Source organism: Chelonia mydas, chromosome 1 (genome assembly GCF_015237465.2).
Source record: "Chelonia mydas isolate rCheMyd1 chromosome 1, rCheMyd1.pri.v2, whole genome shotgun sequence".
Lineage (NCBI taxonomy): Eukaryota > Metazoa > Chordata > Testudines > Cheloniidae > Chelonia > Chelonia mydas.
In genome coordinates this window covers 139,632,261-139,657,000 of record NC_057849.1, presented here as the reverse complement: position 1 = coordinate 139,657,000, position 24,740 = coordinate 139,632,261, and the positions used below count along the sequence as shown (strand labels likewise).

The window sequence follows — 24,740 nt, the reverse complement described above, 5'->3', positions numbered from 1 at the left end:
CCAACATTGCTCTCAGCGATGATACTGTATTGCGATAATGTTGAAGACTGCACCAAATATATGTCTAAGGCCATCAGGGTTGAAAGTAAGTTAAAGGACTTACCGGTACGCTGGAGTCCTGAGCAGGAGGCATGGCCTCAACCGGAAGAGGCGGGGCCTTTAATACCCGGGTCCTTTAAATCAAGATTTAAAGGCCCTGGAGCTCCGGCTGCAGTAGCAGCCGCTGGGAGCCCCGGGCCCTTTAAATCACCCCCAGAGCTACCAGCTGCAGAGGCGGCTGGGAGCCCCGCGGCTCAGGGGCGATTTAAAGGGCCTGGGGCTCCAGCGGCTGCTACCGCAGCCAGAGCTCCAGGCCCTTTAAATCATTGACGGAGTCCCAGGGGCTCCAGCTGCTGCCGCTACCCCAGGGCTCGGGTGGAGATTTAAAGGGCCTGGGGCTCCACTGCGGTAGCAGTGGCTGGGAGCTCCAGGGCCCTTTAAATCACCACCAGAGCCCCGCCGCCGCTACCCCAGGGCTCTGGGAGCGGGGTTCAGGCAGCAATTTAAAGGGCCCGGGGCTCCCCGCAGCCAGAGCCCCAGGCCCTTTAAATCACTTGCCAGAGCCCTTCGGCTGCTACCCCGGGGCTCCAGCAGCGGGGCTTGGGCAACGATTTTAAGGGCCCGGGGCTCCCCGCAGTAGCCAGAGCCTCTGGCCCTTTAAATCACCGCCGGAGCCCTGCTGCCGTGACCCCGGGGCTCCGGCAGCCGGGCTCGGGCAGCGATTTAAAGGGCCCAGGGCTCCGGCCACTGCAGGAAGCCCTGGGCCCTTTAAATCGCCAGCCTGGGGAAGCTGGTCCGGTCCGACATGGCGTACTGGCTCTTGCCGGTACGTCGGACCGTACCGGCTTACTTTCACCTCTGAAGGCCATAAATATAGTATATATACAATTCTAGCATAGGTAGAGTGCTCAGATATTCCCAGACTGTACATTCTTCAGGCCAGGAATTCTCTTTGCTGTATTTCTACAGTACCTTGCACCACAGTTTCGTGACATGAGCTGGATTTTTGTGTTTTGGTTCTTCTGGAAACAGAATAGACATCCAAAAAGGATGGTATTTGGCTTCTCTGACCATAACCTGAACAGAGGCAATCACGAAGAGGACAAGGAAATGCTATTCTGTCCCCATTCTTACACTATAATCTCAGTCCCTACCCTTCTCTCCAACTGCTGCCCTTTCTTACCACTTCCTTGCATCTTCAAACTCTGAGCTAGATCATCCACTTTTTTTCTCTTCTTTTTTTATAATGAGATTTTATAATAATATGCAGGTGAGGTAACATTAATAGGTGGTACCTATTTTTTATAGTTTTCATAGTTGTGACTGCCTTCGGCCACTTTCATAGTGGGAGTGATGACTGGGTAAACAGCACTGCTGCTGCTGTTAGGGCAACCCCAACACACACAACATCTCCTGCCCAGACAAGATTGCATCCCCTCACATGGGCCGTGTCCTTATCGAGCGAATGGGTAAACCCCACATCTGCTGCCAGCTACAATCAGTAGGTGGCGAGAGGGGAAACTTCAAATTTCTTTTTTTTTTTTTTTTATAAAAGTTAAAATGCAAGTTGAAGAAACGTGAATTAGTGGGTTTTAAGGGCATACTCTTAATGCTCACACATTAGAGACAAGTTAACTTGTTTTATTTGGTTCAGGAGTTAAGGCAGTCAAAAAATACCAAAACTGAAAATTGACAAAAAACTTTAAGTATTCCCGAGAATTGGAATGACAGCCAGAAATCTTTGTGTCCCAGGATTGATTGTGACTTCTCTGGCTTTAGTTTCCCCATCTCTAAAATGGGGTTTATAATATTTAATAATTAAAAAAAAAACTTTAGACAGAAATGTTTTGACTTGCCCTAGTTCTGAGGAACACATAGTTTTTGTTTGAAAATGGAAAGTACTAAGTACCGTTCAGATTCTCAGCTTTTTGCAGTCAATTGCAAGAACAATTACATAGCAAAGTCTTTGAGGGACTGTAATTTACCATATGTTTGTGGATCACCTAGTACAAGGTGGGGCCTGACCTGGTTAGGGGCCTTTAAGTGCTGTAGGAGTGTAAATAATTTATTTAGTTTAATAATAGAAACTGGTGCCATAAAGCTAAGCTTCAATCTATGCTTTGTTATCCTGAGACATCCATATAAATACCCTTCTCTCTTTTCCCTCTGACCCCAGTCATCCAGAAAGATGTGAAAATCTGATATCAAGATGAATTAACCGAAGAGTTCTAAGCAGCAACCATCCTGGTATTATATGACCAGGGACAGGAAGTTGGGTAGTTAAAATCTCAGCATGCTTAGCAGTGGATAAGCTTTGGAATGGAAAACATCTCTGTAGAAGAGCTCTGTGAAACACTATCCAAAATGCTGAATTTGGTGAATTTTAGTCCAAGGGTGCATGAGTCCAGTTCAGACTAATCTATTGACTTCAATGCATTTCTGATGCATCAAACCAGCTCAACAGTTTGTTGTGTTGACTTTGGTATGCCCTGCTCACCTTTTCAAATATGTTCCTCCCTCAACATCTTATCCCAAATGTTGGCCTCCATCCTGCAGTGAGCTCTGCACATGCATGACCCAACACTCAGGTGGAATCTGATTCTCCTCAGTGGGTTCCTGTACGGGCACAAGGATCTGCCCACATGGCATTCTTTGCAGAATTGGTACCTTTGTTGTAACTCAAGAGTCTGATCTTTCTTAATCCAACTATAAAATTACAAATATTTGAAACAACCTCCTGAACCTGCATAGTTCTGGGTCAGCATATCTCTATTTATTGACTTTTTCTTCTCTTAAAAATAGAACTTTCATCCTTGGACTTTGGACGAGGCTCTCGCTGACGTATCTGGCTGTTATACTATAGTTCAAAGAACTTGACTGGGATGTTATCACTGGGATTTTCGCCAAGTATAGAAAATCATATTTTTAGCCTAGAGCTGTAAAAGATTCGCTTGACATAGGATAAGATTAGGATCACTGTACCTTAAGCCCTGGAGGCTGTTAAATTTATGATGACTCTAGAAAAAAATTAATATAAAATACTTAAAGTCAAAGGTACTACATGAGAAAAGCATAATGCCCTCCCTTCCCCACCCCAGAGAATGCTGGATGAGCACTTGTTATAAGTAACATTGATTATTTTTTCCACTCCGTGATGCAGTGATCCTTTTATTTCCTCCAGCAGTTCTATCCAAACATTTTGGCTGCTGTTATTACAGAATTCCAACTGCAGTCAAGATTCTCACTACAAAACTTTTGTTTTAAGTAATTAAATAACATCCATTATACTCAGATCAAAGCAAAGGTTTTCTTTCTTCCTTATCTGAAGTCATTTCTAAAGAACAATGACTGTTTGTTTAAATATACCTGTTTGATGACTGCTGTATGTCTCCTCTGTGACTATCATCTGGGCATGTGGCCAACTATGATTATTTAAAAAAAAAAAAAAGACAGAAAAGTACATTTTAAAAAGCTATAAGAAAACAGCAAGCACAGTGAATGAACAAGAAGTCTCCCCTTCAATGTCTCTCCTCCCCTTCTTACTACTTTCTACTCTTATTCTCCTATTTACTCACCCTCTCCGGTCATACCCCATCCTTCTCATCTGCCCACTAATTAACTAAAGAAAAGAATAAAAAACAGAACAAACAAGATGTGGGTTTGTCATCACCTGAATACCTGCACTTGAACTGCATGTTGTACCCTTTTGTCCCCACCACTTCTCTATTGTGGGTTGTTTTTTTTTTTTTTTACAGCTCTTTGTAAACTAGCAAAATGAGTGTGTTCAGTACATGCTAGCTAACACATGTGCACAGGGCTCTAGACTGTAAACTCTTTGTCTTTTTCAGTCCCAGAGAGTTGTTCATGGTCCTGTTATAACTCAGATTAACTGATTTGCCAATTAACTCAAGTTAACCAACACAATTGTAAATGCTAGTCTAGACACACCACAGATGTTTGTGGTTTACTCTAGGATTCATCCTAAAGTAAACCACAAACATTTGTGTCCTGGAACAAATGTTTGTGGAGCGGTCTAGACTGTCATTTACAATTGTTAACTCGAGTTAATTGTCATTCAGTTAACTTCAATGACAATAGATCCGCAAACTCTAGTCTACCCATACCTTCAGATTGTAAGACCATGTGTTTGAAAGATCTGTGTTTGTACATTACCTTTCACAAAGGGTCCTGATCCTGGTTAAGGCCTAGGGGACATTATTGTACTATGAATAAATAATAAATAACATTGTATGTCTTAAGTGCAAAAATAAAATAAATTAAGCCTATTGAGAGTCAAAACAATACATCAGATAATATCTCATGCGCTGGCTTTTTCTAAATGGGCTTAATCAGCTTCTCAGAGCTTCTGTTTGCCAGCCTCCCTAAAGGAATATTGTAGATTTTCTGTTCTCTTATGAGTCGTAGCATGCAAACCAGACAATACTCATTCTTTTTGCTGTTTCTTTAGGACAGTGTTATGTACACCGCATTTCTCTGAGGATCATGAATTAAATTCTGGCTTTACTTCACTATTGTAAATGCAGACCAAATTCAATGAAGTTGATTGTTCTGGATTTATGCTACTGTAAATCAAAGTAGAATTCGGTCCTATAATTTCCAAGTTCTTAGAAAAGTAGCAAAGTCAAACCCCAGTAGACTTCAATTCTCACATTTTTTCAAGTTAAAAAGCTTTCATGCTGATTTCAAAGAGGAGGAACTTCTTGCAACAAAATATAAACTAGGGCTGTTGATTAAACATAGATAACTCATGCAATTTAACTCAAAAAATTAATCAGGATTTAAAAAATTAATCAGGATTAATTACAGTTTTAATCGCTATTGTTTAATCTAAACAATAGAATACCATTTGAAATTTATTAAATATTTTTAGATGTTTCTCTACATTTTCAAATATATTTATTTCAATTACAACACAGAATACTAAGTATACAGTGCTCACTTTATATTATTTTTTATTATAAATATTTGCACAGTAAAAATGATAAACAAAAGAAATAGTATTTTTCAGTTCACCTCATACAGTACCGTAATGCAATCCCTTTATCGTGAAAGTGCAACTTATAAATGTAGTTTTTATTTGTTACATAACTGCACTCAAAAACAAAACAATGTAAAACTTCTTATTTACAATGTCACCAGAAAGTGAGAACAGGCATTCGCATAGCACTTTTGTAGCCGGCATTGCAAGGTATTTATGTGCCAGATATGCTAAACATTCATATGCCCCTTCATCTTTCAGCCACCATTCCAGAGTACATGCTTCCATGCTGATGACGCTCATTAAAAAAAATAATGCGTTAATTAAATTTGTGACTGAACTCCTTGGGGAGAACTGTATGTCTCCTGCTCTGTTTTACCCGCGTTCTGCCATATATGTCATGTTATAGCAGTCTCGGATGATGACCCAGCACATGTTCATTTTAAGAACACTTTCACTGCAGATTTGACAAAACACAAAGAAGGTACCAATGTGAGATTTCTAAAGATAGCTACAGCACTCGACTGAAGGTTTCAGAATCTGAAGGGTCTTCCAAAATCTGAGAGGGATGATGTGTGGAGCATGCTTTCAGAAGTCTTAAAAGAGTAACACTCCTATGTGGAAACTACAGAACCCGAAACAACAAAAAGAGAATCAATCTTCTGCTGGTGGCACCTGACTGAGATGATGAAAATGAACATGTGTCGGTCTGCATTGCTTTGGATCGTTATCAAGCAAAATCCCTCATTAGCATGGACTTACGTCCTTTGAAATGGTGGCTGAAGCATGAAGGGACATGCTTCAACACATGCTTTAACACATCTGGCACATAAATATCTTGCAACGCCGGCAACAACAGTGCCATGAGAACACCTGTTTTCATTGTCAGGTGACATTTGTAAACAAGAAGCAGGGAGCATTATCTCCTGCAAATGTAAACAAACTTATTTGTCTGCGTGATTGGCTGAACAAGAAATAGGACTGAGTGGACTTGTAGGCTCTTAAGTTTTACATTGTTTTATTTTTGAATGCAGTTATTTTTTGTACATAATTCTACATTTGTAAGTTCAACTTTCATGATAAAGAGATTGTATTACAGTACTTGTATGAGGTGAATTGAAAAATCCTATTTCTTTTGTTTTTATAGCACAAATATTTGTAATAAAAACTAAACAAAGTGAGCATTCTAAACATTGTGTTGTGTTGTAATTGAAATCAATATATATGAAAATGTAGAAAACATCCAAAATATTTAAATAATGGTATTTTATTATTGTTTAACAGTTTGATTAATCATGATTAATTGTTAAACGCACGATTAATCACGATTAATTTTTTTAATCGCTTGACAGCCCTAATGCAAACTATTCACCCAACCCATCTTTAACTGCAGAAAGCTGACAAATCAAGCAAATTGGGTTTTTCATCTGCATTACAAAAATGTAGTAAAGAAAATAATGTTTTGCTATTGCAATCTATCCCATTTGTGCCAGGGAAAGCTTTTTTACTTTGCAAAAATGAATATAATGTATCAGAGGAGTGGAGAGGATGGGCAAAAGAAAAATTCTGTTTGTTGTGGTTCATTTTTGCAAGTAAAGCTGTGCCACGTTATTAGCAATGGTCTCCCTGCAAATGGATAGTGTGAGCTCTCACGTATGTAAAGGAACATGTCAGAGAAAATACAATGTTCATATTGTAGAATCAAATCTGAAGAATACAGGTTTGAAAATTACTACCGCCGAGGCCCACAAGGCTGTTTGTCCTGAGATGCTGTGCTTGTGGTTAGTGGGGGCATGCTATTGTTGTTCCAAATGAGATTAGATTTTTTTTTTTAAGTTGCATTTCCGTGGCTCTGGAGAATCAGGACTTGTGTCCTGCAGGTAACAGCGTGGTGAAAACTAGAGAGATAACGATGCAGCACTTTGGTTTTCTGAGGCAGACCCCAGGTAACTGCAGAATCGCATATGAAAAGAAAAAGTGTGTGTGAAGGATATAGGTACATGGCTTTTTGCCCAGAAAGGAGTTTGTTTAAGTTTTGGCTGAATACTGTCCTTCTGGAACATCTCTCCCTCCCCATTTATTAGTTTTTAGGTTGACACTTTTTGCTGAGATTCAGCAAAAGTTGTTGCTAATCAGGCCGGATCCTCATCTGATCAGCTCTGTGAGATCAGTGGGACTATGTCAGTTAACACCAGCTGGTCCAATCACATTTATGTATTTTGGGTTTTTCCGTGGTTTATGAAAAACCCTTCTTAAATAAAACAGCAAAATAATGGACCATTTCACAGTGGAGAAAAGCACTGGTTTGGGTTTATATATGCTTTGATAGTTACTATAAAGGCTTCACTGAATATTATTAGATCAAATGCAGAAATTAATTAAGGCTTAGGGAAGGCTTTGATTAAATCCAGAGTAGTTACTGTACTTCCCACCTCAGTGTAAGTGAGAAGAGCCAGTGCACATTGTATTCCCTAGACTAAAGAATTTTCAAGTTCCATGTGGACAACACATTAATTAACTTCATTTTCTTCTTCTTTGCAACTGAGAAAGGCACCGGTTCTTGATACTCACTTGTAATTCTAAAGCCATAAACACAGTACTTAGGTAGCTTTCTCACTTATACAGAAGAGTAGGACTTACATTGTGTGACTGATAAATTGTTTTCCATAAGGATGAAAGCCTGCAGAGTCATACCTGACTATCATTATTTACCATATCAACTTCTGAGTGTCCTGTGTTTGTCTCTGACAGATGTATAAAATCTAGGTTGGTTCATTCTCCAACCTCATTCCCATCCATGGGTGGAGAAGATCCAAGAGGTGGGACTGGTTAGCTACATTCATGGCACCATTCTTCTCTCTTCCAGACTACAGAGAACAGTCTGCAGTTCAAGGGTCTATAGTGGGGAATTGACTGGGTGGGCTGGGAGATGGTTACAGGGTTTGGGATGAAATTCAGACCAGTGAGGGGTTGTATCACCTCTTACCCTGTAACCCTGATTGCCTCACAATGCTTTCCTGGGATGCTCACTGTCAGCCTACTAGCACGCAGGTCAGACTCTGAGTGCCTGTGTGCTAAGCAGCCAGCCCTGGTTTAGCAACTCTGACCCCAAGAGCCTGTCTACAACCCCACGCTGGCTTCCACAAGCCTTGGTTATAACCAGCAAAGTGACCCCAACACACCCCCAGTCCTGAATTTTGCCAAAACCAGATGTCCAGCCCTCTCCTGGAGAGTTCTGAGAAATAATAGGGTTCATTTGTTCCTCTTTATTAACAATGGGACATAGGTTAAGTAAAAAGTTAAAAGGGTTACAAGCCATTAAAAGTGAAAACATAATCTAAAAGTCTAAAAATCTAGCAAGGTATAGACTTTGTTCAAGCTGGTGTCTCTCACCTATTTTTCTTCTTCCCAGCCATGGCTGACTTTTCCGAAGCCAAGACCTTCAACAGAAGTACAAGGTGCTGGCTTCCTTTGTCTTCCTGGGTGAAAGATCTTTGCTTAAACAGGTTTCTCAACTATATTCAGTTTCCAGAGACTTCAGTCACCCCTTGATTGAAGGACCCATCTTTCTCAGCTTGCAAGAGCTCTGTTCTCTGTTATCTGTCTAGTGATGGATACCAAAGATGGCTTCTGTCTTCACTTATATCTTCAACAGTTCAGTTGCTTTGTTTCCAGAGGCAGGATGACCTCTTGCTTCCCTTCCTGTGGGCTTTCCGTCTACTTGTATGTAAATGAGGCTTCCATTGTTTTGATGCCAGCATCCTTAATTTACATGGGAGACAGGTAAATAGCTGACTTCTCGCCTGTCTGGGTGAGACTTGTTTCTCCCTGTTTGGCCCTAGACTAGAAAGTTGAATATCATTAAGTATCCATAATTCCTCATAATACATACATTTCATTATGATATTAATCACCAGTGTGTCATTCCCTTTTAGAAAAAAACTCACTCTGTACACTTTTATAGTACAGTAATATTGTACCCAATCAATTGATTCAATTGCTTATCAGTTCAGGATCTGCCCCTGTTTCTATAAACCAGTAACCCTTTGAAATGGATTCTTTGAAAACTAAAACTGAACCCAAGCTTCTATTTCCTGTAGAATGTTGGTGCCATGCTGTCTCCTGCCCCACTTGTTTGCTTAATAGCTTTGCTGACTTGATATGTAAAAATCTCTGTCTCTACCTGATGAGCAGAGTGGTCAGAGAAGAAAATACACCTTCCTTTGTCTAAGGCTGACTTGTCTACCAACTTCCCCTGACATGCCTGGTTTAAACACACTTTAGTAATGAGTCCAGCATACACCAATAACTCTTAATACCCACCATGTAGATACATCACACAAGAATATTAATGATCAGTGAGTTATTTGTTTTCAAATGATACCTCACAAGACATATTTTGTACAAAGATTATTCAATAGCGTGTAGGGTGCAAATACACAGGAGTTTATAATCACACCTCCCCCCTTACAAAGCTGCAGGAGGATTGGCTGACCCAGAGGCAGCAGGTCAGAGCCCTCTTTTCTGCACAAGGCATCTGTCACCGTATTTTCTTTCCCCTTTCTGTAGAAGAAATCTGTTTTGTCACCTTTGTCCGATTACAGTCTCAGGGACAGAATAGCAGTGAGTATCCATCATTTCATTTACAGAGTTGTTACAAACATTTCACAGTGGCACTAATGACCAGTGTGGTATTAGATTTCAAATGAGGTATTACATGTCACCGTTTAAATAAATATCATGATACCAGTGTGTGAGGTGTAGTGAGTAGGTAAGGCCTGACACAGCGTGGTGAACCACAAATGGGCCTCTGTGTCACAGAGATGAATGGGGTTTGCCAAGGGTACAAAAATCTTCCTCCTTCCTGTGGAAATAAGCAAAAATGATATTACAGTCTGTGGCCATGTTCTCTTTTCTCCAGTTTTTGACCATCTCTAATTCCCCACCACTCTGAAGCACCACATGCAGCAGCTGCCCAGGGATGTCCGGGCAGCTGAGAGCGGGGGCTGGGGACCAGAGCCAGTGTGAAAATCCTGTGGGCCATAGGGTTGGAGAATGTGTCCCTCTGCCTATTCCAAGGGGTTTGTGAGTAATGCATGGTTTTCATGGAGCTACCTCTGCGGCTGTTGGTGGGTACAGAGTGCACCATTGGAGGATCTGTTCAGCGTAACAATAACACTTGCAGAACAGTACATTGTCTGTGGCTGATTGACAAACTGACAAGTAATATTATTGAACAAGAGCCCAATGTCCCTTGCTTGTCATCCTTTCACACTGAACAAAATGTTGAAGTCTAAAGACAAAACCAAAGAATTTGCAGATACCCCTGAGAGCCAGCCCTGTACTCTTACCTTCTTACTCACTGTTAACTTAGGCAAAGCTCCCTACCAGTGCTTTGCATGAGTGTGCACTGCAGGACCAGACTCAGATTCAATTCTATAGCCTCTTTCCCTATCAGACCAAGCTAAATGTGTCTTACACCCAGCAGTGGTGGTGGTCGGTGGGGGGAATATGCATCTCAGGGTAAATATTGTAATCATTCTTTACATTAACTCAAGTATAAGGATAAGGTATTAGAAAAATGGTGTTTTACATGTGTAAAGTCATCACTTAGGCATGCATAGGTGAAAAAAATACTTTCACACATAGAACTAGAGACCACATTTTAAAAATGTGACTTTAGCTGAAAACTGCAGAATTAAGGTACAGATGAGGTGTCAGTTGGCAGGGAAGTAACGTTAAAGAAAGAGAGGTGCCTGGGAATGGAAACTGCAGAAGAGCCATGACACAGTATTGACATCTGCAATATTAGAGAAAACGTTTCAATTATTAAATTTAACTTGCAAACTCAAGTCTATATTTCTTTATCTAGATTTTGCTTTATCAGTTTCCTTTTGTTACTTCTACAATACAGTGCATTGGTTAGTTCGGGTCCCAGTGGGTTGTGTTGTTGCTTGTTGAGTCTACAAAAACTCCAGTAAAGTCAAGCTTTTGCCAATATTTTTTCTCTGTCGTACTGCTGGCTTCCAGCTTAGAAATGTCTTGATCTTTCGTTATGAAGAAAACTTTGAGTAGCTTAGCAGCCCAGTTGCATAGTTCACTCTTTTTTTGTTCAGTAAGATTTTTCAAATGCGTCATCTCTTTCCTAGACCTTTTCTCTACCCCTTATTCTTTGCCGTAGTTTATTCGAAACTTTCTTGCTCTTCAAACAAATCAAAACAAGGAAGCCTAAAACACATCCTATTACACATCCCTTTACACCCAGCTTTTCCTCCTTGCCCCCAATAAAAATAAAGTGCCTTCTACTTTTTTTTTAAATGTAAAACTAGAAAAAATCTAAGGCCAAGATTTTCACAAGTGACTAGTAATTTGGGGGTTCTCAGTTTTGGGGTTCTAAACTGAAGACCTCTAAAAGAGGTCTTTTCAGAAAGCGTTGGTGTTCAGAAAGCACCAAGCACCCACCTACTCAAAATTGGACCCTTTTAAAGTCTCTCAAATTGAACACAAAAATAAAGAGGGGAAAAGATGAGTAACAGTATGAGCTTCTTTGGGCATTTTTCAGAGGTTTTGGCCTGACTGCTTAGATGATTTCCTTCTTCAGTTGATCTGTTTGTAAAAATTGTGAGCAGGGATGATCATGTGGATGAGATCAGTTTGAAAAATTTGTCACAACAAATGGCGATTCCATTTGACCATCCTCTTCCACTGTTGCTGTGATGTACAACACAGTTACTGTGGTGTACAACATGTGTAACCAATGATCCCAAAATGAGCAATGGCGTTTCACAAATGAAAAGTGGCTGGCTTAGCACCATTTACACCAAAAAAAAAGGACAAGAAAAAATGTCTAGTTTCATTTAGAGCTGCTGTGAACATTTGTTTTCTGTGATTTCACAAACACCAAAAATTGCATGTATTTATTTGCAAAATTTAAAGGATTTAAAGTTATTCACAATGTAGCATAAAAGTACTCAAAAGTCCATTTTAATTAAAAATGTATACTAGCCAAGCAAAGCAAGATGGCAGTGATTTGTAATTAGAACTGGTCAAAAACGGGGAGGGCGAGGAGGGGGAGGAGAATCCCTGAAAAAATTGAAAACTATTTTTTAAAAGAAAGTTAAAAAATGTCTTCTTTTTATTAATGCACATTTTTGAGGTTTTTCTTTTTCTCCATTTTGCCACTGAATAAAAGGAAAATCAGGAAAAAAGGGAAACAATTGAGCAAGAAAGCCATTTTTCAAAAATTTCAAACGGTTACATTTGTTTGACAAAATAAACTAATTAAAAAGGTCAGTTCTCTTTCTAGGCAGTTCATAAAGATAGGTGGTAAACAGGATTAAAAAAGGATATGGTGGGATATTTATCAGCCTTTAATAATTTAAAAAAAACCCCAAACCTTTGTCCGGCTTGTCCTCGACCGTCCCTCCACAAGTGCAAGTCGACACCACACCATTCTATTTTGTTGCGAGCACGTTCTTTCCATTTCTGACCGAAGAGTTTTGTCATAGGATCCGCCCAGTGCGTTTTCGGTCTGCCCAGTGGTCGCTTGTGGTCTCTGGGGATCCAGTCACTGAGGCGGGTTGTCCCCCTATTTTCTTGCCTGCGGACTACATGACCTGCCCATCTTCGCTTTGTGTCGTACATCGCCTGTGCTACATCGGTCACCTCTGTACACTTTATGATCTCCTCATTCTGTATATGATCACGGCGCGATATCTTAAACATTCGCCTTTCCATTGCTCTCTGGGTGACAGCGAATTTTTCTTCCTCTGCTTTCATCGTTGACCAGCTTTCTGCTCCGTATATCATTGCTGGAAGAACAGTGGAGTTAAACAGTTCTTTCCTTTTCTTCATGGGCAGTTCATCATCCGTTAGAGACATCTTTATTTTGTTGAAACTTGCCTACTCCGCCTTACGCCTCCTACTGCATTCCCCTTTGAATGAGTTGTCTCTGTTCAGCTGCTGACCCAGGTAAAAATATTTGTCCACCTCGATTTCTTTCCCGTTTACAGTGATAATTCCTGCTGTACAATCCTCATTCCACATCCACTTCATCTTCAACGTGCTCACTTCCAACCTGATATCCGTTCCAGTAATCAGTAATAATTTACAAATATTATTTAGTAGTTCAACATCATCTTGTCTTTCAGATACAGAAAATAGGAATAGAGTTTGAGAGGTAGTATGACTTGCAGGGTGTAATGGCCAGGTGCTTAGACAGACTGGGTTGGCAGTCACAGCTGTGCAGAATTCTGCCCACCAGGGACAGTAGTCACGAGGCTGGAGCTGGAGGAATTGCAAGAGCCAGGTTCTGTAAGCAACAGTCAGGCCAGTGTCAGAGACCAGAGGTAGTAGCAGGCTGGAATCAGGAAGCAAGAGTCAGGGTCACTGTCAGGCTGGAGTCAGAGGCAGTATGAGGTTAGACTAAAGAGGTAGGAATCAGGGTCAGAGTCAGGCTGGAGATCAGGAAATCAAGCAATGTCTGGCATTGCAGCAGACCAAAGTCTGTGTGATTGCCCAGACAATTTCCTGGGGCAACCTCTCGGGCTAAGAAGGGGGCTTGCCCAATCAGAGAGCTGCAGGGTACTGTCACAGTTAGGGTTGCCAACCCTCCAGGATTGTCCTGGAGTCTCCAAGAATTAAAGATGAATCTTTAATTAAAGACTATGTTGTGATGAAACCACTAGGAATACATCCAACCCAAATTGACAACCCTAGTCACTCTGGGTCTCTTGGATGGCACTTTCTGTGGTGCCTACTCTCCACAGTGGTCCTTGGCTGTGCCTTTGCATGGCCTCCTGGTGGCACTGTGGGAATATCAGCTGTGCTGGGCTCTGGGCCCTGGTCCCTTACACAGGGCAAGAGTGGTTTAATGGTTTTGGACTAGGAATAGGAGTGATATATTGGCTGTATTGAAATCAATGGAAAAACTCCCACTGAATTTAGTAGGGCCAAGATTTCACCCCTGGGTTCTAATCCTGGCACTGCCACTGCCTTGGACCTTAGGTATATACACTAGAAGCACTACAATGGCACTTACTACAGTGATGGGAGGAGTTCTTCCATCACTGTAGTAAACCTACCTCTCTGAGAGGTGGTATCTGTGTCAGTAGAATTCATCCTTTGACCTAGCAATGTCTACACCAGTGCTTAGGTTGGCTTAACTACATTGCTCAAGGTATAAAATTTTTCACAGCCCATAGTGATATCCTTAGGTCAACCTAACTTGGTAGAGTAGACCAAGCCGAAGTCTCAGTTTGCCATCCATAAAAGGGTAAAGACAATATTTACCTTCTTAATGCACATCTTAATACATATGAGCAAGAGTCTGCAGGATCACAGATTGTAAAGTGCCAATACTGGAAACCATGGCTTTGTCTTAATTAGGAAATGTGGTTGAGTTTAACTTGGGCTTAGCTAGTGTAGGTGGAGCTCAATGGAAAAGGTGGAGACAGAACATACAGCCCCCTGATTTGCAGACTTGTACTTAACCCCCTCCACCCTGGAGAGCTCCCTCTCCTCTGTCTGACAACTTATTCAACATTTTTAAAAAATGTGGATTTTCACATAAAAATGACATTTAATTCAGATAGTGAAAAACATTTTCCATGAAATGATATAAGACTTCGATAAGTTCACAGAAATTTCATGAACTCAAAACCAGGTAAAATTTTAATTGGTACAGGGGATGGGGGAGGAACCAAGACATTTTCTTTTCCTTTATACATATTTCACCCAGATCTAGTTTTTATTTCACTTACAACAGTTTTCACACAACTCTGTTCTCAAAGGCTCCCAGCCTGTTGTTTGGTGCAGTGATTACATTTCCCTAAGTTGTAACATAAATAAGGAAAATCTTTCACTGTGTTGTTTTTAAAATTCTAACTACCTTTGTAAATGATGATGTGATTGCATTGTGCAACCTAATGCTGACCTATATTCAAGGGAGCCCCCCACCCCCCACCAAATAACTGTGTACCTGGGAACTAATTGTGATGTGACTTCATAACTGAAATGTTATCTCCACTGGGGACAGTAGTACTAATGGAAGTTTTTTTGCAGACCCAGTTAATCAGCCGTGACGCCACTCCAGGCAGTCTATGTTTTGCAGGTTGGTAAACATAATGCATTTGGGAACTGACCAGACTCTGCAAATAAGCTGTGTTGTTTGAGCAATCCCCACAGGTGGGGACATCGCTAAAATGAAGCCATGCTGTGAAACAGCTTTAAGTATGTTTGGCAAAAAAGGTTTACAAATATTCATGGTCTTGCAACCTTGGGCTATGAATATGTCAGATTTTATAAGCTAAGCCATGTTGGGTCTAATCATGGAAAAACTTTCAAGAAAAACACAGGTGCTGCAGAAAGCAATATTGGTGATTCAGTAAATGGGAGTTTTCCTGATGGGGTGGTATTGAACCAATGCCCCAGACTGGTTATAGGGGATATATGACAGTATAGAACATACGACTTGGCAGGACTGCGGGGAGAGGAAGAGAAGAGTTAGCTAGAAAAAAATACTGTTCTTCCCCTAATTTAATCACTCATGATCAAACCAGGTAACCAACTGGATATGGGTTTAAATTACTAAGGAGGAAGTTTGTGACCTCTCGTTTTCTACTAGTTTTATGCTTCCCAAAAACATAATTTGAGAATTTTGTAAAACCTGTAACTCCACAAGGTTTTCCCTTCTTGTCACGAAAGAATTTACATAAGAGTGTCAATTGACCCTGATATCTGGGTTATATTCCACCTTGAGTGCTTGTCCTCAATGTAAATTCCTCTTGCAGTTCCATTTACTTCCAAGCCCTGCACATGTGGGATGAAGGGCAGTAGCTACATATTCCTTCCCTGGCATGCTTATTTCTTGAGGTTTGGTGGAAGTGGTCACTGGTGCTTGTCTTCAGCCCCTCCTTTGGGGTTGGTCTTGTACAAAGTCCCACAAGGCTCAATCTTCCAGCTTCTCTCCTGTGATGAGGAGTACTAAGGTAAATGCTGTATTTAATACTGGACAAATTCAAGGTACTAGTACTGATCTTTAAAACATTACATGTCCAAGGACTTTACTACTTTAGAAACTGCCTCTTCACCAGTGATTTCCTAATGAATATGAACTCAGTGGTGAAACTAGGGTTGACAGAGTTCAGGGGGAAACTGGCAGAAAAGAATTCTCAGGGTTTCAGCTGTGGACCATTCTAGCAGAGGAAATGAGAATGATCCCAAATCCAATCATATTCATAGCTAAATGGAAAAATTTGCACACACACTTTTTCCCCCCTAAAAGTAGGACTAGTTTGAAGTTAAGGGAGAATAAAGTAAGAGGAGGAAATATTTTTTTAAAAATCTAAGCAACGGCAGCTATTAAAGTGTAGAGCACATGTTCATCCTGCATGATCTATTGTTATGTGATTCTTTATTATTTTGCACTTAGATTTCACAATGATTGCTGCATTAGACATGCCTAGATAAACACAGGTGTGATGGCTCAGAGGTGAGTGCAGCAGAGCTCTTTCCCTCACTGTGATGGGGCATCTGCCCCACACTGGCTGGTAAGAGGTTAATGAAGCCCTAGGGAGGCTGTGCAGAAAGCAGCCAATAGGAGAGGGGCTGCGAGGAGCAGCCCATCAGGGCCAGGCAGGCCCGTATCAGAAGAGCTGCAGGGAAGAGAAGGTTTAGTTGCTCCCTGGAGCTCAAGGAGGGAGGACAGGCTACCTTGCAGGAGGAGCTGAGCTGGGCAGGATCAGGGGAGTGAGAGTAAGCTTCTGGTTGACTGCCAAGACTGGCATGCTGAGGCTCTGAGACAAGGGCAGGGAAGTTGCTGGGGCTGCAGGGAAGACTGAGAGGTTGGGGGAGACGCAGAGCATGGTTGCCATCTACAGGGTCCCTGGACTGGGATCCGGACTGAGTGGGGCCCGGGTCCACACCTCACCCCAACTCACCACTGAGGAAATGGCTGGATCGTTGGACTGCGGTACATTCCCCTAGATGTGTGTGTGGGGGGGGGAAGCACAGAGTGTGGCACAGCTGGAGGGCTGTGTCCTGAAAAGGATACTGTGGTCCTTAGAGCGACACGGGTCCAGGAGTAGAACTGGCGGCAGGTGAGACACCACTGAAAGTCAGTGTACCAACCTGTGGAGATGATATGCAAGATGACCAGCAGGAGGTGCTAGCATGGTAAGTCGCACCCCATCACACCCACTCTTTCCCCTAGGCAGTGTTTTCAAGTGACAGACCTTTACCCACCCTTCTCTGGTTCTCATGGGGGACTTCAATTACCCTGACATCTGCTGGGAGAGCAATACAGTGGTGCACAGACAATCCAGGAAGTTTTTGGAGAGTGCTGGGGACAACTTCCTGGTGCAAGTGCTGGAGGAACCAACTAGCAGCTTTGCTCCTCTTGACCTGCTGCTCACACACAGGGAAGAATTGGTAGGGGAAGTAGAAGTGGGTGGCAACCTAGGCACCAGTGACCGTGAGATGGTCGAGTTCAGGATCCTGATAAAAGGAAGAAAGCAGAGCAGCAGAATACAGACCCTAGAGTTCAGAAAAGCAGACTTTGACTCACTTAGGGAACGGATGGTCGGGATCCCCTGGGAGGCAAATATGAGGGTGAAAGGAGTCCCGGAGAGCTGGCTGTATTTTAAAGGAGCCTTAGTGAGGGCACAGGAGCAAACCATCTTGATATGCAGAATGAATAGCAAATGTGGCAGGTGACCAGCTTGGCTTAACAGAGAAATCTTCGGTGAGCTTAAACACAAAAAGGAAGTTTACAAGAAGTGGAAACTTGGACAGACAACTAGGGAGGAGTATAAAAATATTGCTCAAGCATGCAGGGATGTAATCAGGAAGGCCAAAGCACAATTGGAGTTGCAGCTAGCAAGGGGTGTGAAGGGTAACAAGAAGGGTTTCTCCAGGTATGTTAGCAATAAGAAGAAGGTTAGGGAAAGTGGGACCCTTATTGAATGGGGGAGGCAACCTAGTGACAGAGGATGTGGAAAAAGTTGAAGTACTCAATGCTTTTTTTGCTTCCGTCTTCACAGACAAGGTCAGCTCCCAGACTGCTGCACTGGGCAGTACTGTATGGGGAGGAGGTGAGCAGCCCTCAGTGCAGAAAGAACAGGTTAAGGACTATTTAGAAAAACTGGACGTGCACAAGTCCATAGGGCTGGATGCAATGAATCCGAGGGTGCTGAGGGAGTTGGCTGATGTGATTGCAGAACCATTGGCCATTATTTCTGAAAATTCGTGATGATCGGGGGACATCCCGGACAATTGGAAAAAGGCAAATATAGTGCCCATCTTTAAAAAAGGGAAGAAGGAAAATCCAGGGAACTACAGCCTCACCTCAGTCCCCGGCAAAATCATGGAGCAGGTCCTCAAAGAATCCATTTTGAAGTACTTGGAGGAGAGGAAGCTGATCGGGAACAGTCAAAATGGATTCACCAAGGGTAAGTCATGCCTGACAAACCTGATTGCCTTCTATAATGAAATAACTGGGTCTGTGGATATGGAGAAAGCGGTAGACATCATATAACTTGACTTTAGCAAAGCTTTTGATATGGTCTACCGCAGTATTTTTTGCCAGCAAGTTAAAGTATGGGATGGATGAATGGATAGAGATAAGGTGGTTAGAAAGCTGGCTAGATTATCGGGCTCAGCAGGTAGTGATCAATGGCTCAATGTCTAGTTGGCAGCCGGTATCAAGCGGAATGCCCCAAAGGTTGGTCCTGGGGCCGGTTTGTTCAACATCTTCATTAATTATCTGGATAATGGAATGGATTGCACCCTCAGCAAGTTCACAGATGACACTAAGCTCGGGGTGGGGGGGAGAGGTAGATACACTGGAGGGTAAGGATAGGGTCCAGAGTGACTGTCAAGGTTCCTTCCCCACTCTGAACTCTAGGGTACAGATGTGGGGACCTGCATGAAAGACCCCCTAAGCTTATTCTTACCAGCTTAGGTTAAAAACTTACCCAGGGTACAAACTTTGCCTCGTCCTTGAACAGTATGCTGCCACCACCAAGCGTTTTAAACAAAAAACAGGGAAAGAGACCACTTGGAGATGTCTTCCCCCAAAATATCCCCCCAAGCCCTACACCCCTTTTCCTGGGGAAGGCTTGATGATAATCCTCACCAATTTGTACAGGTGAACACAGACCCAAACCCTTGGATCTTAAGAACAATGAAAAAGCAATCAGGTTCTTAGAAGAAGAATTTTAATTAAAGAAAAGGTAAAAGAATCACCTCTGTAAAATCAGGATGGTAAACACCTTACAGGGTAATCAGATTCAAAACATAGAGAATCCCTCTAGGCAAAACCTTAAGTTACAAAAAGACTCAAAAGCAGGAATATACATTCCCTCCAGCACAGCTTATTTTACCAGCCATAAACAAAAGAAAATCTAATGCATTTTCTAGCTAGATTACTTACTAACTTAACAGGAGTTGGAAGGCTTACATTACTGATCTGTTCCCAGCAAAAGCATCACACAGACAGAGCAAACCCTTTGTTCCCTCCCCTCCCTCCTCCAGATTTGAAAGTATCTTGTCCCCTCATTGGTCATTTTGGGTCAGGTGCCAGTGGGGTTACCTTAGTTTCTTAACCCTTTACAGGTGAAAGGGTTTTGCCTTTGGCCAGGAGGGATTTTATAGCACTGTATACAGAAAGGTGATTAACCTTTCCTTTATATTTATGACAGTGACCTAGACAAACTGGAGGATTGGACCAAAAGAAATCTGATGAGGTTCAACAAGCACAAGTGCAGAGTCCTGCACTTAGGAAGGAAAAATCCCATGCTACAGGCTGGGAACTGACTGGCTAAGCAGCAGTTCTGCATCAAAGGACATGGAAGAAAAGCTAGATATGAGCCAACAGTGTGCCCTTGTTGCCAAGAATGCTAACTGCATATTGGGCTTCATTAGTAGGAGCATTGCCAGCAGATGGAGGGAAGTGATTATTCCTCTCTATTCAGCACTGGTGAAGCCACATCTGAAGTATTCCGTCCAGTTTTGGGCCCCCTACTACCGGAAGGATGTGGACAAATTGGAGAGAGTCCAGCGGAGGGCAATGGAAATTATTAGGGGGCTGGGGCACATGACTTATGAGGAGAGGCTGAGGGAACTAGGCTTATTTAGTCTGCAGAAAATAAGAGTGAAGGGGGATTTGATGGCAGCCTTCAACAACCTGAAGGGGGGTTCCAAAGAGGATGGAGCTAGGCTGTTCCCAGTGGTGGCAGATGACAGAACAAGGAGCAATGGTCTCAAGTTGCAGTGGGGGAGGTCTAGGTTAGACATTAGGAAAAGCTGTTTCACTAGAAGGGTGGTGAAGCACTGGAATGGGTTGCCTTGGGAGGTGGTGGAATCTCCATCTTTAGAGGTTTTTAAGGCCTGGCTTGACAAAGCCCTGACTGGGATGATTTAGTTGGGGTTGGTCCTGCTTTGAGTAGGAGGTTGGACTAGATGACCCCCTGAGGTCTCTTCCAACCCTAATCTTCTATGATTCTCCCAAACTGGAACTCGGTAGTTCACCCTACTTTAAACTGGATCACCAGGACATAAGATCCCCTATTCCCACTGTATGGCCATGGTTACAGGGTGATCGGAGCCTTACACCCACTTGCAGTCCTTCATGAGTGAACCCCCTGAGAGGACAGATTTCATTGTCTTCACCTCTCTCTGGGTGGAACCCCACCGTTCTACCACTCTTAGACTTGATCCTGGAGTGACATCGCTCCTGTTTCTAGCCATGTTAACCCGACAGACCCAACTTCTCTCTGGAAGCCTGTGATCAGTGGCAAATTAAAATGATTCAGAATAGCTCCTTCCAAACAAACATATTGTCCATTCACCCAAAGTACAGGTAAGAAGCCATAAGAAATGGGTTAAGACCACAAAAGTTTTCCCTGCCTGGGTCTTGCCTAAAGCTCATCACCTCTTTCAAGGCTTAGGTGAGCCTACTTGCTTCAGACACATCCCACAGAGCCTCTGCTTCAGTAGCACAGCCTTGTTGCATTGTCTTTAGGCAAGACCCAGGCCGGAAAACCTTGTGATATGTTTGTTGAGTTGCTCATTGCTAATCCTACCCGCAAGTCATTAGTACTAATAGTTTTTAGCTAAATAAGAAACTTCTGGTTTACAGTTTTGTCCAGTTCATTAGTTTGAAACAAAAACCACACGTTTTATGGATTCCGCCTCTTCCCTCCCTAAGAAATAGTTGACAATGTTGTTACCATTTTTGGGGAAATGTACGCCAAAATTGAACTTAATGTTTAGCCACTCTTCTTTTTGTTTCTCCTCAATAAGCATGTCTAGATTTTCTTGCTGGGTATCCAGCTTTGAACTTTAGGCTCAGAGTTTTAAAGCTATTTAGATGTTGCTTAGCTCAGCACCCAACCTAAGTTACTTGATTCTAAAATGTTCCGTGTATTTATTGCCGATCCCCAAGGGGAGTGGTTGTCACAGTCTGTAGAAATTTGCCAAGTCTTCTTTTTCTTTTTCATAATTCCAATTGAAGTTGTAATTTGTATTGTTTCTATTCAATACTCCCCATGAGTGATGTTTGTCCATATCTTGAATACTACAGTTATTTAAATATAGTTAATATATATATATATGGCATATGGATAGTCCTGTGTTTTGAATCTCTCCCAAAATATTTCTTTGGCTGCCTTTGTATACTGTGGGCTGTTTTTTCTAACCGAATACTAATGAATGTTTGGCTACAGAAGGAAAGTTTCACACAGAGGGCCACAATTGCTGTCTACCACTGTTGTATAACATTAATTCATATATTGATTACCTCTCACTAATAAGCCGTTCCCTCCTTAAGTGGCTGAGTTTCAATACTGAACACATACATATATTTATAACTCTTAAGGAAGAGAAGGGTGTTTGTTGCTGACTGGTCTTTTTCATGTTACAAATAGTATTTCAAATCACTTTGCTGCTGAGTAGTAATTGAAATGACAGGAGTTTTATTCAGATTTCTAATTTGACCCCCCAGGATGAATCTGTTAAAACCTATCACAACACCAAAATGAAGATACAAAATGGCCAGACCATGAAAACCATCTTTGTAACCCTGCAGATTGCTAAACTGATTTGAGGCATTTTATGAATCTGCTTAGGAAAGTTAGTATCTTTTTTTCAAAAAGTGCAGCATTGTAGGTATACATGAAAGTCTTTTCATTTCTAGAATTGCAGTTCATGTTCAAGCTGTGATTCCAAATACACTGATTTTCACTGTTTCATCTAAACATAAAGAAAGAGAGTTTTACTTAAGTACTATGCTATGCCCTGGTGTTGTACTTGTAATTTTTCTTTGAGATCCCTTCAAGACTGCATCGTAGCATGGACAATATCTCACTCACTGGGGCAGTATTGGCAAGAACTTACACTGTGGCTATCTGCATGAAATATGCCCTATGAATAGCATTTGTCATGTATTAGAAGAAATTGTCTATTCCTGACGACAGCTGATCTTATGTACAGACAATATTTGTCAGTGCACAGACTGATTCTTTTTCATTACAGTAGCATTTGCCACAGTCAACCCATAATACCTTTTATATTCTCTGAGAGCTAGGTCTGTAGATAATTGGATCTCCAACTGTTGTCTTTCTATTATCACTTTGTTCAAAACGCAGATGTTTACCTGGTACTTCATATAGGCTGCAACAAGTGGTTGATCTTCTGATTATCCTCTGTTGCTTATTTGATGTAGATTTGTTTGCCTTCCCTCCTTCCCAGCGCTAATTTAATTTCAAAAAGAAAGCTCAGAAATAAGAAAAAGATATTTCAGTGTGTTAATCTTGTTCCCTTCCTCTTGCTTGTGGCAGTTTAGTGTTTATCTCACACTATACTATGTAACATGCAAAGAAAGGAATAAACACATTTTCAAATCTTCGAAAGCTATTGCCTGATGGTTGGTTGGGTTTTTTTGTAGAAGTGGGTAATGAACTGGTAGCCTTTTTTCTAGAACAAGCATTTGTAACACTTGCTGGCTTTAACAGCACAATTTTTTCCATAATATTTAATGACGGAAGCTCTGCATATATTTACATAATGTGTCTTTTTTTTGCAAGAGAACAACTGACAATATCTCACGATTTTCCCTCTTTCCTGTCAATTATTCTTGCGTCATCCCAGTCATTTAATCTTTAGGTCAATAAAATGAATCTCAGATCAAAAGCCTAGCATGTGTTGAGGAATTAACTCTGTAGGATGCCTTGGAAAAGTGAATATTTCTCCATTGTCCTTTTCTCCTAACATCAATGGTTTTCCGATTTTCTCCAGCTGTTAGGAGGTTCTTATGCACATTTAATGTGGCTTTATTATAAGAATCTTTGCAAGGCCATCAGTACCTATCAACATGCATTTTACTTCTCAGTGTATAATGATAAGGGTGTGGGAATTTCATTTTGTCCCGAGACAAAGAATAATGCAAGAAAGAGGTAGGACCTGATCCAAAGCTGATCAAATTCAATGGGAGCCTTTCTGTTAAATTTAATGAGCTTTGGTTCAAGCCCATGGTGGGTAAAGTTGCTTGCAGGTATTTGATAAGATGGATACGGTCTCATCATGTAAAATAATAGTAAGTGTCATTCACTGTATATTTCATGGTGGAACTTACTGAACAAAAGTACCTGACTCAAGTTAGCTCAGCTAACATGTGAGATGAATAAAGTTGGCTGATACTAAGGGATTTTGGTTTGCTGGGGATTTTGGTATTTATGATTTTTTTTTTTGTTCCAATTTGGAACAAAAGCAAACTTATCAAAATTTCCCAGTGAACCAGAGATTCCTCAAACTTTTGTTTCAGAAACACTGAAATATAGTGTTCCTGAAACAAAACCACTGAATAGCAGCCATGAAACTGACAAGAATGTCAGTTTCACTTAGCTGCTCCATGGCAGGGATCCTGCCAGCCAGGGCTCTTATTGCTTCTAGGTTCCCTGCTCCAGCCAAGGCACTGGGGGCTGCTAGGCTCCTTGCAGTGTAATACAGTCTGAGAGTCCTGGCTTCACTCAGGCCTGCTGCCACAGAGCAGGGAGCCTAGCAGAACCCAGAGCCCTGGCTCCAGCGGGAGGTGTGGATGTTGACAGGTTTCACACAGGAGTGTGGGGTGCCTGCCAGCCTATGGAGGCTGGGTGGAGCCAGGGACTAGCAGGTTTCCTGCTGGAGCTGTGGACCCTAAGACATTAGCAGTTTTCCAATGGAAACCTGCTTGTGTTTTGTCAAAAGTTTCATTGAATCTGTGACCAACTCAGCAAAACGTTTCTTTACAATACATTGGGATTTCCTAACAAAACTATGTTTAATTCTGGTTTTCACTTGCTCGAGACAGAAGTCCTAGACACTCCTTAATCTCATCAACAACAATACTCATACAGCACTAAAATGGAGCAAAAGTTGGAATTTCTCCCCCATGGGAAATGCTGACATTTCAACATTTGTTTTCACCACAAAATGGGACAGAAAGTTGGAATGTTGAATTTTCAATAGAACAGAAATTTGGAAATGTTGAAACGCTTCATTCTGACAATTTTGATCAAAATAAAATATTTGGACATTTTCAAACTATAAATGTTTTTTGTTTAACTGCATTTCAACATTAAACTGCATTTCCCTATTGCCATATGGAGGTTGTATGGTTTGTCTAGAGATGAACAGTTAATACATGGCAAGTTGGGGTATAAATCTA

General features: G+C 41.6%; 2 long non-coding RNA genes across 3 annotated transcripts in view; both read left to right on the top strand.

Annotated features, from left to right (window-relative positions):
- Positions 1-24,740, top strand: part of LOC122464033 — a 152,093-nt gene that overhangs the window by 5,400 nt on the left and 121,953 nt on the right. The window lies entirely within an intron of this gene.
- On the top strand, positions 518-13,750 carry LOC122464032. Its single transcript, XR_006287871.1, has 5 exons — positions 518-528; positions 939-943; positions 10,653-10,662; positions 13,422-13,428; positions 13,634-13,750. It is a non-coding gene; the product is annotated as an uncharacterized LOC122464032 (long non-coding RNA).